This window comes from Lissotriton helveticus, chromosome 5_1 (assembly GCF_964261635.1).
Source record: "Lissotriton helveticus chromosome 5_1, aLisHel1.1, whole genome shotgun sequence".
Classification (NCBI taxonomy): domain Eukaryota; kingdom Metazoa; phylum Chordata; class Amphibia; order Caudata; family Salamandridae; genus Lissotriton; species Lissotriton helveticus.
In genome coordinates this window covers 2,000,195,939-2,000,213,535 of record NC_136065.1, presented here as the reverse complement: position 1 = coordinate 2,000,213,535, position 17,597 = coordinate 2,000,195,939, and the positions used below count along the sequence as shown (strand labels likewise).

At 58.7% G+C, this 17,597-nt stretch overlaps 1 pseudogene; it reads left to right on the top strand.

The window, feature by feature from the left end:
* LOC144752841 (uncharacterized) overlaps positions 1-17,597 on the top strand; it is a 161,166-nt pseudogene that overhangs the window by 61,737 nt on the left and 81,832 nt on the right.

The following is a 17,597-nucleotide window of genomic DNA, read 5'->3' as shown; positions in this document are numbered from 1 at the left end:
ACAAGGCAGGGCTGTGGCAGCGCCAACAGTCCGTCAAGGATGAGTTCGTCGCGGTGTCTCTCGACTCCAGGATACAACTGCCTTCCTGTCCTGGGGCTGCCTCAGTTATAGGTCTGGCGCCCTTTGATGTCCGGACCCTCGCTCTTGGAGGTCGGGAGGTCTGGGATGAGGGAGTCCAGACACCCAGCAGGGGGGTGGAGCCAGCGCCCGAGGAGGCTGGGGGTGCTCGGCACCTGGCGGGGGAGAGCCATCGACACTTCGTACTCCCATTGACCTGCCAAGTGGGCCGTTCACCTCCTGGGTGGAGGGTGGTGCCGGGATGTCGGGGCCTGGCCAGGCCCAGGGTTGGGGTCGGGCTGAGGCCGCGCGGCCGCGTGGTGCCGTGTCCAAGATGGCGGCTGGGCCGGGCAATGGTGCTGACGGTGGCCCGGGCCCTGTCCTGCGGGGAGGGAGCGAGCCCTTCATGTGGCCTGTCCAACAAGTCTGTTCCTGTCCCAGTGCATGATGGGAACAGGGCAAACCAAACTACCAAGCCAATTCTTATACTGGGAAGGAAACAAGCTTCCGGGGACGGGTTTCTGGCATTTCAGCCGTCGTCGGCCCGGCTTGCTTGAATCCTGATGGTGCAATGAGCAAGGGACTCACGTCTGAGTATACCCTCCCACACTTAGTGTGGACAGAGCGGGTGTGTGTCCTAGTAGCGGTATAAGTGGATGGGTGGGGGTGTAGGACTGAGGTGCTTTGGCAGAGCGGGGTTTGTGTCCCAGTAGTGATATAAGTGGATGGGTGGGGGGTGTTGGACTGAGGTGCTTTGGCAGAGCGGGGTTTATGTCCAAGTAGCAGTATAAGTGGAGGGCCGGGGGGGGAGTTGGTTGTAGGACTAAGGTGCTTTGGCATATCAGGGTTTATGTCCAAGTAGCAGTATAAGTGGAGGGGTGGGGGTAGTAGCAGTATAATTGAAGGGGTAGGGGGGGGTGAGTGTAGCACTGAAGTGCTTTGGCAGAGCGGGGCTTATGTCCAATTAGCAGTATAAGTGGAGGGGCATGGCTAGTAGAGGTATAAGTGGAGGGGCGGGGGGTGTAGGACTGAGGTGCTTTGGCAGAGCAGGGTGTATGTCCAAGATGCAGTATAAGTGGAGGGGCGGTGGGGGGTGAGTGAAGGACTGGGGTGCTTTGGCAGAGCGGGGTTTGAGTGTCCTAGTAGCGGCATAAGTGGAGGGGTGGGGGGTGTCGGTCTGAGGTGCTTTGGCAGTGCGGGGTTTTGTTTCCCAGTTGCAGCATAAGTGGAGGGGCGGGGCTGTAGGACTGAGGTGCTTTGGCAGAGCGGGGCTTATGTCCAAATTGCGAGGTATAAGTGGATGGGTGGGGGTTTAGGACTGAGTTTCTTTGGCAGAGCGTGGTTCGTGTCCCAGTAGCGGCCTAAGTGGAGGGGGGTGTAGGATTGAGGCGCTTTGGCTGAGGGGGGCTTTGTCCCAGTAGCGTTATAAGTGGAGGGGCGGGGGGTGAGTGTAGGACTGAGGTGCTTTGGCAGAGCGGGGTTTGTGTCCCAGTAGTGATATAAGTGGATGGGTGGGGGGTGTTGGACTGAGGTGCTTTGGCAGAGCGGGGTTTATGTCCAAGTAGCAGTATAAGTGGAGGGCCGGGGGGGGGGGTTGGTTGTAGGACTAAGGTGCTTTGGCATATTAGGGTTTATGTCCAAGTAGCAGTATAAGTGGAGGGGCGGGGGTAGTAGCAGTATAAGTGGAGGGGCGGGGGTTGTAGGTTTGAGGTGCTTTGGCAGAGCGGGGCTTATGTCCAAGTAGCGGTATAAGTGGAGGGATGGTGTGTGTAGGACTGAGGTGCTTTGGCAGAACGGGGTTTGTGTCCCAGTAGCAGTATAAGTGAAGGGGGGTGTAGGATTAAGGTGCTTTGGCTGAGCGGGGTTTTTGTCCCAGTAGCGGTATAAGTGGATGGGTGGGGGGTGTAGGACTGAGGTGTGTTGGCAGAGCGGGGTTTATGTCCAAGTAGCAATATAAGTGGAGGTCCGGGGAGGGGGTGTAGGACTGAGGTGCTTTGGCAGAGCGGGGTTTGGTGTCCCAGTAGCGGTATAAGTGCAGGGGTAGGGGGGGTGAGTGTAGCACTGAAGTGCTTTGGCAGAGCGGGGCTTATGTCCAATTAGCAGTATAAGTGGAGGGGCGGGGGTAGTAGCGGTATAAGTGGAGAGGCGGAGGGCGTAGGACTGAGGTGCTTTGGCAGAGCAGGGTGTATGTCCAAGAAGCAGTATAAGTGGAGGGGCGGTGGGGGGTGAGTGAAGGACTGGGGTGCTTTGGCAGAGCGGGATTTGAGGGTCCTAGTAGCGGCGTAAGTGGAAGGGTGGGGGGTGTCGGTCTGAGGTGCTTTGGCAGAGCAGGTGTTTTGTGTCCCAGTTGTGGCATAAGTGGAGGGGCGGGGTGTAGGACTGAGGTGCTTTGGCAGAGCGGGGCTTATGTCCAAGTAGCGGGGTGTTAGACGGGGACCCGGAGGGTCGGCCGAGTACAGGGGGGGAGAGGCCTCCGGTGAGGGCCCTCTCCGGCAGTCCTACAGATAAGTAACTTCCCCCCCACAGATAGACACCACACAGGAATGAGATCTTCACTCTTTTATATATCGTAAGGCAAGGTAATTGACGGTACAGTAGGACCAGGATACGAGGATCCTGGCAATTCTAGTCTCTGTGGGGAAAAGGGGTAGCGGGACAGTCTCAGTACCAGATAGGTACGGGGGTAGCAGGTGTGGAGCTCACAATCCTCGAGCTGGCGGGGTCTCACGAAAGGGGCCGCGGCAGCGCCAGCAGGCCTTCTCAGTTGTTTACGGAAGGACGGGCCGCGGCAGCGCTAGCAGGCCTTTAAGATAGTTCACGGACGGTTGAGCTGCGGCAGCGCCAGCAGGCCTTCAAGATAGTTCAAGCAAAGATGAGCCGCGGCAGCGCCAGCAGGCCTTCAAGATAGGTCACGAACGGTTGAGCCGCGGCAGCGCCAGCAGGCCTTCCTTCAAGATAGCTTACGAAAGGTGGGGCCGCGGCAGCGCCAGCAGGCCTTCAAGATGGCTTACGAAAGGTTGAGCCGCGGCAGCGCCAGCAGGCCTTCAAGATGGCTTACGAAAGGTTGAGCCGCGGCAGCGCCAGCAGGCCTTCAAGATGGTTCACGGAAGGTGGTTCACGAAGAGGAGCCGCGCCAGCAGGCCTCCAAGGATGAGTTCGTCTCGGTGTCTCTCGACTCCAGGATACAACTGCCTTCCTGCTCTGGGGCTGCCTCAGTTATAGGTCTGGCGCCCTTTGATGTCCGGACCCTCGCACTTGGAGGTCGGGAGGTCCGGGATGAGGGAGTCCAGACACCCAGCAGGGGGGTGGAGCCAGCGCCCAGGGAGGCTGGGGGCGATCGACACCTGGCGGAGGGGAGCCATCGATACTCCTTCTCCCATTGATCTGCCAAGTGGTCTCCTCACCCCCTGGGTGGATAGTGGTGCCTCGATGTCGGGGCCTGGCTGGGCCGGAGGGCGAGGTCGACCCGAGGCCACGCGGCCTGGTCGTGTGTTGTCCAAAATGGCGGCTGGACCGGGGACCGGGGTTCTGGAAGGGACCCGGGCCAGCCGATACGGTGGTGTTCAGGAGCCAGGGTTTCGGTGGAGCAGGGCCGGGGATTGCCCCGGCGGGTTGCAGGGGAGGTTCTTGTCCGGGGAACAGGAGGAACGGTATTCCGTGACCCGCCATGCAGGGAGGGGACGGCCCGGCCATGAGGCCTGTCCAACACGCGTCCCCCCCAGCTGAAGGCAGGGAGAGTCACCCATCCTCTTGGGTATTCTCCTCGCCGAGGCGGAAGAGGCGGGACAGGCCGTCTGCGTTGGCGTGATCCTGGCCTGGTCGATGCTCCACAGTGAAGTCCATCCCCTGCAGGGAGATGGACCAACGCAATAGCTTCGGGTTTTCCCCCCGCATCTGCATCAGCCATTGCAGGGGTCGATGATCTGTTTGCACCCGGAAGTGGGTACCGAAGAGATAGGGCCGGAGCTTCTTGAGGGCCCACACTACGGCGAAGGCCTCCCGCTCGATGGTGCTCCATCGCTGTTCTCGGGCCAGCAGGCGTCGGCTGATGAAGACCACTGGCTGGTCGTCCCCCTCGGTGTTGAGTTGGGAGAGGACGGCCCCTACGCCGTGATCTGAGGCGTCCGTTTGCACTATGAATTCCCGGCTGTAGTCGGGGGCTTGGAGCACGGGGGCGGTGCACATGGCGGACTTCAATTTCTCGAAGGCCGCCTGACATGCAGGAGTCCAGTTGACTTTCTGTGGGTTCTTTTTGGACGTGAGCTCTGTGAGTGGTCCTACAATGCTGCCATAGTCTTTGACAAATCGCCGGTAGTACCCGGTGAGTCCCAGGAAGGCTCTGACCTCTGTCTGGGTGACCGGGGGCTCCCAGGCCTGGATGGCGGCAATCTTGAGCTGGAGGGGGGCCACCAGGCCACTTCCCACCTGGTGTCCCAGGTAGGTCACGGACCCTTGGCCGATCTGGCACTTGCTGGCCTTGATGGTTAGCCCGGCCTGCCGGAGGGCGTTCAGGACCTCCCGGAGGTGGTGGAGGTGTTCTGCCCAGTGGCGGCTGTACACAGCAATATCGTCCAGATAGGCTGCGCTGAATTCCTCCAGACCCGCCAAGACTTGGTTTACTAGTCTCTGGAAGGTGGCGGGTGCGTTTTTCATTCCGAATGGCATCACCTTGAAGTGGTAGTGGCCATCCGGGGTGGAGAAAGCGGATCGCTCCTGGGCCCCTGGGGTGAGGCCGATCTGCCAATATCCCGCTGTCAAATCGAAGATGCTCAGGTAGCGGGCGGCCCCCATGCGGTCGATCAGCTCGTCTGCCCGGGGAATGGGATGAGCGTCGGTCCTGGTGACGGCGTTCAGCCCCCGATAGTCCACACACCCGGAGCTCGGGGGCGACGCCTGGGGCGGCGGCCTTGGGGACCAGTACGACCGGGCTGGCCCAGGGGCTGTCTGACGGCTCGATCACTCCTAGAGCGAGCATCTTGGCAACTTCCGATTGGATGCAGGCGCGTACTCGATCAGGTACCCTGTGCGCCCTGTGTCGGATAGGGGGGCTATCCCCGGTGTCAACGTCGTGGAGGCACCAGGGGGTGACCCCAGGGATGAGGGAGAACAGGTCGGCAAACTGTAGTAGCAGTTCTTGGCAGTCTTGGCGTTGCGCTGGGGACAGGGCATTAGAGAGGTGGACTCCCTCCACGGAGCCGTCTTTCTCGAGCGTTTTCAGGAGATCGGGGAGTGGCTCGGAGTCTTCTTCAGCCCCACTGTCGGTAGCCATCAGGAGGCTAAGTTCAGAGCGCACAAAGTGGGGCTTGAGTCTGTTGGCGTGGAGGACACGTAGGGGGTTTCGGGGTGACTCCATGTCTACCAGGTAGGTGACGGGGCCCTTGCGCTCCACCACTTTGAAGGGTCCTGTCCATTTGTCCTGGAGGGCGCAAGGTTCAACCGGGGACATCACCCAGACCTGTTGTCCCGGCTCGAACTCGATGGATGAAGCATTCCGATCGTACCAGCGCTTCATGTCCTCTTGGCTGGCCTCGAGGTTGGCCTTGGCAAGTTCCCTGAACCGCCGGGTCTGGTTGCGGAGGGCCAAGAGGTACTTATATACATCCGGGGGGGTCTTCTGAGGGGCCACCTCCCACCCTTCTTTGACCAGGCTGAGGGGGCCCCGGACGGGGTGTCCATACAAGAGTTCGAACGGACTGAAGCCCAGGGATTTCTGGGGGACCTCCCTGTAAGCGAACAGGAGGCACGGGAGCAGCACGTCCCATTGGCGACGGAGGGGTTCTTCCAGGCCCATGATCATCCGCTTGAGGGTGTGGTTAAATCGCTCTACTAGTCCGTTCCCTTGCGGGTGATAGGGGGTCGTGAATTTGTAGGTGACCCCGCACTGTTGCCATAGGGACTTCATGTATCGAGAGATAAAGTTTGTGCCCCTGTCACTGACGACCTCTCGGGGGAAGCCCACCCGCGAGAAGATCCCCATCAGGGCTCGGCCCACCACGGGGGCTGTCACGGTCCGGAGAGGTATGGCCTCTGGCTAGCGAGTGGCATGGTCCACCAGGACAAGGATGAACCGGTGTCCCTGTGCTGTCCGGGGCTCCAGGGGCCCCACAATGTCTATCCCCACTCGCTCAAAGGGGGTGGTAACGATGGGAAAGGGTTGCAGTGGGACCTTCAGCTTGCAACCGCTTTTCCCGCTGGCCTGGCAGGTGGGGCAGGCCCGGCAGTGGTTCGCGACATCGTTCCGCATCTTCGGCCAGTAGAAGTGGGTCACCAGGCGGCTGTACGTCTTATCCTGCCCCAGGTGCCCGGCAAGAGGCACATCGTGTGCCAAGCTCAATAGGAAGTCCCGGAATCGGAGGGGGGCCACCAGCACCCGACTGGCCCCGAGCTCCGCGATCTTCTGCTCACTGTAGAGCAGCTCGTTGTCCCAGTAGATCCAGTGGGCCCCCGAGGCCTCCCCTGCGCTCTGGGCTGCGGCTTGTTGTCGGAGTCCCTCGAGGGAGGGACACGCTTTTTGTTCCTGGCGGAACTGTTTCTGAGTGGGGCCACCCTCTTGGCGCCACTGGGCCAGCTCCGGGAGGTCTTGGAGTTGCCCTTGTTCTTCGTTGTCGGCCCCCGGAGGCCCAGACTCGGGGGGGTGCTTCGTCGGCAATGATCGGTGGAGGGGGTTCGGGCCACTCCGGTTCCTCTGGGCCGGATATGGCGCGGGCGGCCATGGATCGGGTCGTGACACAGACCCATTCGGGGAGACCCAACATCCCCAGGTGCTCCCGCCGCTCAACGGCTGACCAGGGGGAGCTCTCGAGGTCGTTCCCCAGGAGGCAGTCCACCGGGAGGTCGTCGCAGACAGTCACTCTTAGCAGGCCGGACACCCCCCCCCCCACTCGAAGGGGATGCGGGCCATCTGGCACAGGCTCTCGGAGTTGTCGGCCGACCTTACTGGACAAAGTACATTCGGGAGGATCTGGTCAGGGGTCACCAGATGGCAGCGGACGGCGGTCACACTGGCCCCTGTGTCGCGGAGGGCTTCAGCCCGGCGTCCATTGATGGTGACCCACTGGCTGTATTTCTGCGTGTTGGCGGGGATGGGCGCCCGCAGGACCATGTCTCTTTCTCCTAGACAGACCAGGGACATGGCGGCTGGTTCCCACTCGGGCTGCTCGTACTCTTCGGTGTCTTCTTGGCCCGGTTCTTCTCTCAGGGCGGCGGCAGTGATCTGGCGGTTCACGGGGTTCTGATTTTTCGGGCAGCTGGGGTCATTAGCGTAGTGGCCTGGCCTCTGGCATCTGTGGCAGGTAACGTTGGCGCGGAAGCCTGGGCGCATTGGAGGATTTCCTCTTCCGGCCGGGGTTGGGGTGTTGCTAGTGGTGGGCACCTTGACGGCGTCCCGGCCCCGACCCTGGCCTCCTCCTCCCCCTCGTGGGCGGTGTGCCCCTTGGGAGGCTCTATTCTGTTCGCTGGGCCAGCTTCGAGGGACTCGGGTGCTCTCCCATCGGTCTGCTTCGATGGCGAGTTTGCGAGGTTCCGTCAGTTTACTATCAAGGAGGTGCTGCCTCAGTTCGATAAAGCAATTATTGGAGAGGTGCTCCCATACAATCAGATCAAATAATTGCTCATAGGTTGTGACCTGGCTGCCCTTGAGCCATCCCTCGAAGGCACGGCTAAAAAAGTTCACGTATTCCACCCAGGTTGTACCAGGAATTCGTTTGCAGTCCCGAAATCTCTGCCGGTACATCTCCGGCGTGAGTCCATAGCGAGTGAGGAGGGCGGCCTTCATGTGGTCGTAGGAGGTCATCTGGTGGTCGGGGAGTTGCAGCAGGGCGTCTCTTCCTTCATTGACAAATTTCCCCCATAACCCGGCTCCCCAGTCGCTCCGGGGGATTCGGTGGGAGGTCATGGCTACTTCATAGGCTTTAAACCACTGTTGTATATCATCGTTCCGGTGGTATTCCCGGACAACGTCCTTGGGGATGTGGACCTTGGGGTCCGTAGGGGCCGCGGGGCTCTGTGGCCCGGGGACGCCGAGTTCTTTGTTCTGTCGTCGAACTTCTATCTCCTTCAAGTTGCGCTCATGCTCGTAGGCTAGTCTTTTTTCTTCCAGCTCTCTCTGGCTCTTTTTCTCTTCTCGTTCCTCCCTGAGCCGTAAGTGTTCGAGAGTTATCTTTTGTTCCGCCAATTTGAGTTCTCCATCTAAGCGTAGTCGAGCAAGCTCCAATTCGTGGAGCCTGCTTTTCTCCCGTTCTCGGGCCTCTTCGGACGAGAGGCCCGATCTTCTTTCGTCTGCCGGGGCGGTTCTGGTTTCGGTGGTCTCGAGGCTTTGGTTTTGGGGTGGGGATGTTTCCGTCTCCACCCATGCTTCTAGGGCGTGCTTGAGGTCATCTTTCGTGCTTAGTCCCGTGGTAGCAATGCCCAGCTCTATGCAAAATTGCTTGAGTTCTTTGTGGCTGTACTCTTCCAGCTTTTCCATCTGGAATTTTTCTGTTGTTCCACTCTCCTTTGTCGTCATGGTGGCTGTGTGTCGTGGGGTGAGTCACTCTCTGTACGATTATGCGTCGGCTCGGATCGCGCCGCTGGCCACCAATGTTAGACGGGGACCCGGAGGGTCGGCCGAGTATAGGGGGGGAGAGGCCTCCGGTGAGGGCCCTCTCCGGCAGTCGTACAGATAAGTAACTTCCCCCCCACAGATAGACACCACACAGGAATGAGATCTTCACTCTTTTATATATCGTAAGGCAAGGTAATTGACGGTACAGTAGGACCAGGATACGAGGATCCTGGCAATTCTAGTCTCTGTGGGGAAAAGGGGTAGCGGGACAGTCTCAGTACCAGATAGGTACGGGGGTAGCAGGTGTGGAGCTCACAATCCTCGAGCTGGCGGGGTCTCACGAAAGGGGCCGCGGCAGCGCCAGCAGGCCTTCTCAGTTGTTTACGGAAGGACGGGCCGCGGCAGCGCCAGCAGGCCTTCAAGATAGTTCACGGACGGTTGAGCCGCGGCAGCGCCAGCAGGCCTTCAAGATAGTTCAAGCAAGGATGAGCCGCGGCAGCGCCAGCAGGCCTTCAAGATAGGTCACGAACGGTTGAGCCGCGGCAGCGCCAGCAGGCCTTCCTTCAAGATAGCTTACGAAAGGTGGGGCCGCGGCAGCGCCAGCAGGCCTTCAAGATGGCTTACGAAAGGTTGAGCTGCGGCAGCGCCAGCAGGCCTTCAAGATGGCTTACGAAAGGTTGAGCCGCGGCAGCGCCAGCAGGCCTTCAAGATGGTTCACGGAAGGTGGTTTACGAAGAGGAGCCACGGCAGCGCCAGCAGGCCTCCAAGGATGAGTTCGTCTCGGTGTCTCTCGACTCCAGGATACAACTGCCTTCCTGCTCTGGGGCTGCCTCAGTTATAGGTCTGGCGCCCTTTGATGTCCGGACCCTCGCACTTGGAGGAAGGGAGGTCCGGGATGAGGGAGTCCAGACACCCAGCAGGGGGGTGGAGCCAGCGCCCAGGGAGGCTGGGGGCGATCGACACCTGGCGGAGGGGAGCCATCGATACTCCTTCTCCCATTGATCTGCCAAGTGATCTCCTCACCCCCTGGGTGGATAGTGGTGCCTCGATGTCGGGGCCTGGCTGGGCCGGAGGCCGAGGTCGACCCGAGGCCACGCGGCCTGGTCGTGTGTTGTCCAAAATGGCGGCTGGGCCGGGGACCGGGGTTCTGGAAGGGACCCGGGCCAGCCGATACGGTGGTGTTCAGGAGCCACGGTTTCGGTGGAGCAGGGCCGGGGATTGCCCCGGCGGGTTGCAGGGGAGGTTCTTGTCCGGGGAACAGGAGGAACGGTTGTCCGTGACCCACCATGCGGGGAGGGGACGGCCCGGCCATGAGGCCTGACCAACACGGGGTATAAGTCGATGGGTGGCAGGTGTAGGACTGAGTTGCTTTGGCAGAGCGGGGTTTGTGTCCAAGTAGTGGTATAAGTAGATGGGTGGGGGGTGCTGGACTGAGGTGCTTTGGCAGAGCGGGGTTTATGTCCGAGTAGCAGTATAAGTGGAGGGGCGGGGGTAGTAGCGGTATAAGTGGAAGAGCGGGAGGTGTAGGACGGAGGTGCTTTGGCAGAGCGGGGCTTATGTCCAAGTAGCGGTATAAGTAGAGGGGTGGTGGGTGCAGGATTCAGATGCTTTGACAGAACGGGGTTTGTGTCCCAGTAGCGGTATAAGTGGAGGGGGGTGTAGGATTAAGGTGGTTTGGCTGAGCGGGTTTTTTGTCCCCGTAGAGGTATAAGTGAATGGGTGGGGGGTGTAGGACTGATGTGCTTTGGCAGAGCGGGGTTTGTGTCAGTGAAGGGATAGGGGGGTGAGTGTAGCACTGAGGTGCTTTGGCAGAGTGGGGCTTATGTCCAATTAGCAGTATAAGTGGAGGGGAGGGGGTCGTAGCGGTATAAGTGGAGGGGTGGGGGGTGTAGGACTGAGGTGCTTTGGCAGAGCAGGGCTTATGTCCAATTAGCGGTATAAGAGGAGGGGTGGGGGGTGTAGGACTGAGGAGCTTTTGCAGAGTGGGGTTTGTGTCCCAGTAGCGGCCTAAGTGGAGGGGGGTATAGGATTGAGGTGCTTTGGCTGAGCCAGGTTTTGTCCTAGTAGCGGTATAAGTGGAGGGGGGTGTAGGATTGAGGTGCTTTGGCTGTGCAGGGTTTTATCCCAGTTGTGTTATAGGTGGAGGGGCGGGGGGTGAGTGTAGGACTGGGTTGCTTTGGCAGAGCGGGGTGTGTGTCCTAGTAGCGGTATAAGTGGATGGGTGGGGGGTGTAGGACTGGGGTGCTTTGGCAGAGCGGGGTTTGTGTCCCAGTAGCATTATAAGTGGATGGGTGGGGGGTGTTGGACTGAGGTGCTTTGGCAGAGCAGTGTTTATGTCCAAGTAGCAGTATAAGTGGAGGGCTGGGGTGGTGGTTGTAGGACTGAGGTGCTTTGGCATATCAGAGTTTATGTCCAAGTAGCAGTATAAGTGGAGGGGCGGAGGTAGTAGCAGTATAAGTGGAGGGTCAGGGGGTGTAGGACTGAGGTACTTTGGCAGAGCGGGGTCTGTGTCCAAGTAGCAGTATAAATGGAGTTCCGGGGGGGGGTATAGGACTGAGGTGCTTTGGCAGAGCGGGGTTTGTGTCCCAGTAGCGGTATAAGTGAAGGGGTAGGGGGGGTGAGTGTAGCACTGAGGTGCTTTGGCAGACTGGGGCTTATGTCCAATTAGCAGTATAAGTGGAGGGTCGGGGGTAGTAGCGGTATAAGTGGAGGGGCGGTGGGTGTAGGACTGAGGTGCTTTGGCAGAGCAGGGCTTATGTCCAATTAGCTGTATAAGTGGAGGGGTGGGGGGTGTAGGACTGAGGAGCTTTTGCAGAGTGGGGTTTGTGTCCCAGCAGCGGCCTAAGTGGAGGGGGGTGTAGGATTGAGGTGCTTTGGCTGAGCGGGGTTTTGTCCTAGTAGCGGTATAAGTGGAGGGGCGGGGGGTAAGTGTAGGACTGAGGTACTTTGGCAGAACGGGGTTTGTGTCCCAGTAGCGGCCTAAGTGGAGGGGGTGTAGGATTGAGGTGCTTTGGCTGAGCGAGGTTTTGTCCCAGTAGAGTTATAAGTGGAGGGGCGGGGGGGGGTGAGTGTAGGACTGAGTTGCTTGGCAGAGCGGGGTGTGTGTCCTAGTAGCGGTATAAGTGGATGGGTGGGGGGTGTAGAACTGAGGTGCTTTGGCAGAGCGGGGTTTGTGCCCCAGTAGCGATATAAGTGGATTGGTGGGGGGTGTTGGACTGAGGTGCTTTGGCAGAGCGGGGTTTATGTCCAAGTAGCAGTATAAGTGGAGGGCCGGGGGGGTGGTTGTAGGACTAAGGTGCTTTGGCATATCAGGGTTTATGTCCAAGTAGCAGTATAAGTGGAGGGGCGGGGGTGTAGGACTGAGGTGCTTTGGCAGAACGGGGCTTATGTCCAAGCAGCGGTATAAGTAGAGGGGTGGTGTGTGTAGGACTGAGGTGCTTTGGCAGAACGGGGTTTGTGTCCCAGTAGCGGTATAAGTGGAGGGGGTGTAGTATTGAGGTGCTTTGGCTGAGCTGGGTTATTGTCCCAGTAGCGGTATAAGTGGATGGGTGGGGGGTGTAGGACTGAGGTGCTTTGGCAGAGCGGGGTTTATATCCCAGTAGCAGTATAAGTGGAGGTCCAGGTGGGGGGTTTAGGACTGAGGTGCTTTGACAGAGCGGGGTTTATGTATGTTCAAGTAGCTGTATAAGTTGAGGTCCGGGTGGGGTGTAGGACTGAGGTTCTTTGGCAGAGCGGGGTGTGTGTCCAAGTAGCAGTATAAATGGAGTTCTGGGGGGGGGGGTGTAGGACTGAGGTGCTTTGGCAGAGCGGGGTTAGTGTCACAGTAGCGGTATAAGTGAAGGGTTAGGGGGGGTGAGTGTAGCACTGAGGTGCTTTGGCAGAGTGGGGCTTATGTCCAATTAGCAGTATAAGTGGAGGGGCGGGGGTAGTAGCGGTATAAGTGGAAGGGCGGGGGGTGTAGGACTGAGGTGCTTTGGCAGTGCAGTGCTTATGTCCAATTAGCTGTATAAGTGGAAGGGTGGGCGGTGTAGGACTGAGGAGCTTTTGCAGAGTAGGGTTTGTGTCGCAGTAGCGGCCTAAGTGGAGGGGGGTGTAGGATTGAGGTGCTTTGGCTGAGCGGGGTTTTGTCCTAGTAGTGGTATAAGTGGAGGGGCGGGGGGGGGTAAGTGTAGGACTGAGGTGCTTTGGCAGAGCGGGGTTTGTGTCCCAGTAGCGGCCTAAGTGGAGGGGGGTGTAGGATTGAGGCGCTTTGGCTGAGCGGGGCTTTGTCCCAGTAGCGTTATAAGTGGAGGGGCGAGGGGGTGGGTGTAGGACTGAGTTGCTTTGGCAGAGCGGGGTGTGTGTCCTAGTAGTGGTATAAGTGGATGGGTGGGGGTGTAGGACTGAGGTGCTTTGGCAGAGCGGGGTTTGTGTCCCAGTAGGGATATAAGTGGATGGGTGGGGGGTGTTGGACTGAGGTGATTTGGCAGAGCGGGGTTTATGTCCAAGTTGCAGTATAAGTGGAGGGCCGGGGGGGGTTGGTTGTAGGACTAAGGTTCTTTAGCATATCAGGGTTTATGTCCAAGTAGCAGTATAAGTGGAGTGGCGGGGGTAGTAGCAGTATAAGTGGAGGGGCGGGGGGGTTGGTTGTAGGACTAAGGTTCTTTAGCATATCAGGGTTTATGTCCAAGTAGCAGTATAAGTGGAGTGGCGGGGGTAGTAGCAGTATAAGTGGAGGGGCGGGGGGTGTTGGACTGAGGTGCTTTGGCAGAGCGGGGCTTATGTCCAAGTATGGGTATGTTGGAAAGGGGATCTTAGGGCTGGCCGAGCGAAGTCGAGAGGCCTCCTGGCGAGGTTCCTCTCCTAGGATTGTACAGATGAGCAATCACCCCCCTACAGATGGCCACCACACAAAAATAGGTTCTCAACGTTTTTATCAATACTTTAAGGCAGGTTATCGTAGCGATACAGGTGTAACTGGATCCAGAGATCCTTTCAGGTTTAGTCTCTGAGGGAAGGGGGTAGCGGGACAGTCTTGGTACCAGCCTGGTACAGGGATACCCTACGCTCAGATCTCAATTCTCGAGCTGGGGGGTTCCTCAGGGATGGGCCGCGGCAGCGCCAGCAGGGCTCCAAGGATGGATTCGACGAAGATGGGCTTCGGCAGCGCCAGCAGGGCTCCAGAGATGGTTTCACGAAGATGGGCCGCGGCAGCGCCAGCAGGGCTTCAGAGATGGTTTCACGAAGATGGGCCGCGGCAGCGCCAGCAGGGCTCCAGAAATGGTTTCACGAAGATGGGCCGCGGCAGCGCCAGCAGGGCTCCAGAGATGGTTTCACGAAGATGGGCCGCGGCAGCGCCAGCAGGGCTCCAGAGATGGTTTCACGAAGATGGGCCGCGGCAGCGCCAGCAGGGCTCCAGAGATGGTTTCACGAAGATGGGCTGCGGCAGCGCCAGCAGGGCTCCAGAGATGGTTTCACGAAGATGGGCTGCGGCAGCGCCAGCAGGGCTCCAGAGATGGTTTCACGAAGATGGGCCGCGGCAGCGCCAGCAGGGCTCCAAGGATAGTTCGGCGAAGATGAGCCACGGCAGCGCCAGCAGGGCTCCAAAGGTGGTTACGGGTTCCACGCGGATGAGTTCATCTCGGGGTCTCTCGACTCCAGGATACAACTGCCGACCTGCTCCGGAGCTGCCCTAGTTATAGGTCTGGCGTCCTTTGATGTCCGGACCCTCGCACCTGGAGGTCGGAGGGGCCGGGATGAGCGTGTCCAGACATCCAGCAGGGGGGTGGAGCCAGCGCCCAGGGAAGCTGGGGGCGATCGAAACCAGGCGTCGGGCGTCGGGGGACGGTTGGAGGACCATCGAAACTCTTTCCCCCATTGATCCGTCAAGTGGCCTCTTTACCCCCTGGTCGGATCGTGGTGCCTCGATGTCGGGGCTTCGCTGGGTCTACGGCCGGGGTCGGGCCGAGGCCACGAGGCCTGGTCGTGGAGGGCCCAAGATGGAGTCTGGGTTTGAGATGATGGTCCGGGATAGGGTTCGGACCAGCCGAGGGTGTTGAGGAGGGGTTGCCGAGTTCCAACGGGGGAGGGCTGGTGGCTTCCCGGAGGGGCGGCTCTCGTGTAGGGTGGATGGTGCTGCTCTCGGCCGGGGAACAGGGGTCGAGGTAGTCCAGGGCCCGCCATGCGGGAGGAGTGGGACCACGCCACGAGGCCGGGTCCAACAGGGTATAAGTAGAGGGGTGGTGTGTGTAGGACTGAGGTGCTTTGGCAGAACGGGGTTTGTGTCCCAGTAGCGGTATAAGTGGAGGGGGGTGTAGGATTGAGATGCTTTGGCTGAGCGGGGTTTTTTGTCCCAGTAGTGGTATAAGTGAATGGGTGGGGGGTGTTATGTTATAAATGTTATGTTATGTTATGTTATAAATGTATTTCTATAGCGCACGGCTACTCCGAGGAGTGTCCTGGCGCTTTATCGAGGCGACTCAGCATAAAACAACATAACACCAACACAGACAACAAGCAAAATAAAGAAAAGAAGACATAGGAATCCTAAAGATTAAAAAGCCACGTCTTCAGGCCCTTCCTAAACAGGAGCAAATTCGGAGAAGATCGAAGCGCCAAAGGCAGGGTATTCCACAGCTGAGGGGCCCTCAGGCTAAAGGAGCGACCCCCCGTGCGTGCCTTCCTAATTCGAGGCACCATGACCAGCAACAAAGACTCTGACCGCAGTGATCTAGTCGGACGGTAGAAGGCCATCCTGCGTTGTAAATACTTTGCTCCCATACCGAATAGCGCTTTATATGCCAGGGTCAAAACCTTGAACATAACCCGCTTTCGGATGGGCAGCCAGTGGAGCGACTGCACCAGTCCGGAGGCTCTCGCTCGCCTATGAAGGCCAAAAATCGCGCGGGCCGCCGAGTTCTGCACAACCTGCAGCCGCTGAGCAAGATAGTCCGGGAGACCTATAAAGAGGGCATTAGCATAATCCAATCTTGAGCCCACTAATCCTGCACGGTGATCTTCCTATGCTCTTCTGTGAGCAAGGGTAGGAATTTCCGGAGCATCTTGAGTATCCCAAAGCAGGTGCCCGTCAGACCCTGAATATGTGGAATCAACGTCAGGCTATTGTCCAACTTTACTCCCAGATTTTTAGCCACTAGCGATGCCTGGGCAGGGGGACACATATCCTTAGGCCACCACGGCCGCCAGTCGGGGTCAAGGGAGCAGCCGAAAAACAACACCTCCGATTTGCTGGAGTTGGCCTTAAGGCCGTTCCGCTGAAACCAGCTAAAGACCAGCTCCAGACAGCCCCGCATGTTCTCTCCATCGAAGGCCTGATCCTTCCCACACGCAAAAAGCAGTTGTGTGTCATCCGCGTAGGACACGATCCGGGCCCCGAAAGACTCCACCAGTGCTGCCAAAGGTGTCATAAAGATGTTGAAGAGAGTCGGGCTCAACACAGAGCCCTGAGGGACCCCGACTCCCAATGGTGGCATCTCGGCGGAGCTCGGCGAGGCCCAGACCGTTTGTCGGCGGCCCTCAAGAAAAGATGTAAACCAGTTGGACACCGTCCCCCTCAGACCGATGTCATGTAGTCTGGCGAGGAGCACCTCATGGGGGACGGTGTCAAAGGCCGCCGACAGGTCAAGCATGACCAGCATGGCCCTACCTCCAGCATCCAGAGTCTCCCTGATGATCTCCGTCACCTCCAACAGTGCCGTCTCCGTGCTTAAATTAGGGCGAAACCGGACTGTGAAGGATAAAGCAGACCATTGGACCCTAGATAGCCGGAGAGGACGCCATGGACATGCTTCTCCGTGATCTTAGCCAACGCTGGGAGAAGGGAGATCGGCCTGTAATTGGCCAAAACCTCTGGGTCCGACCCGGCCTTCTTGAGGAGGGGGATCACCATGGCCCTTTTCCAGGGCGACGGGACCTTCCCCTCACTAAGAGACAGATTCACAAGTGGATTGACCAGTGGGTTAACCACGGTAGCCATCTTCGCCAAAAATTTGGCCGGACAGGGGTCTAGAGGCGAACCCGATTTCAGATTGGCCAAGAGCGCTAGGGAGGCATCGATGGAAATAGCAGGAAACTCTGCGAGAACCGCAGCCGGCGCGGACAACCGCGCCGGTCCTGTCCCCACACTTGCACCCTCCCCTGCAGACTCCACTGTGAACGAGTCCTGGATAGATTTGATCTTATCCGTGAAGAATTCGGCCAAGTCACAGACCCACCGCTCCGATGGAGGACCTTGGGGGAGGTTAGATCTGGGGGCCATAAACTCCCTGACCACCGTGAAAATCTCTTTAGAAGAGTTGGAGGCGGCATCAATCCTCCTCGCCAGATAGTCTCTTTTCTCCCGGAGAATATCCCGATGGTATGATTTCACCATAGACTTATAGGCCAATCTAGCCCCCAGATCATAATTGAGGCGCCATGCCCTCTCCGCAACCTTACACTGGCTGCGGGTAGCCCGCAATGCCTCAGTGAACCACGGAGCCGAAACCCTCTTAACCGTCTCCCGCAGGGCCATTGGGGGGGCCAGGTCATCCAGCCTCTCCACCAACCATCCCTGCAGGGACTCGACGTCCTGTTCTAAATCGCCTTTAAGGGGGCACGGATGGTCCACCGCAGCCTGGGCTAGCAAATCAGGCGTGACTCTATGCAAGGCCCTCCTAGCAGGGCCGTGCTGCCTGGGCGCACTACACGGGAGAATCTCGCTGGCCAGGATGGAAAATTTGGCCAGCCTATGGTCAGTCCAGAGCACCGGAAGGAGCTCAATATCGACCAAAGGAAACGAGGAGAAAACCTGATCTAGAGTATGCCCTTTATCATGTGTGGGGCCTGTAAGAAAAGGGACAAGCCCCAAAGGAGCTGTAATGTCCAACAGCTTGTTGGCATCCAGATCGTCATCAACATCCATATGAAAATTGAAGTCTCCTGCCAACAGGCAGTGCTGAGTACTCAAGACCAAACCAGCAATGGCCATCTGAAGGTCGTCAAAAAACGAGCCCACTGG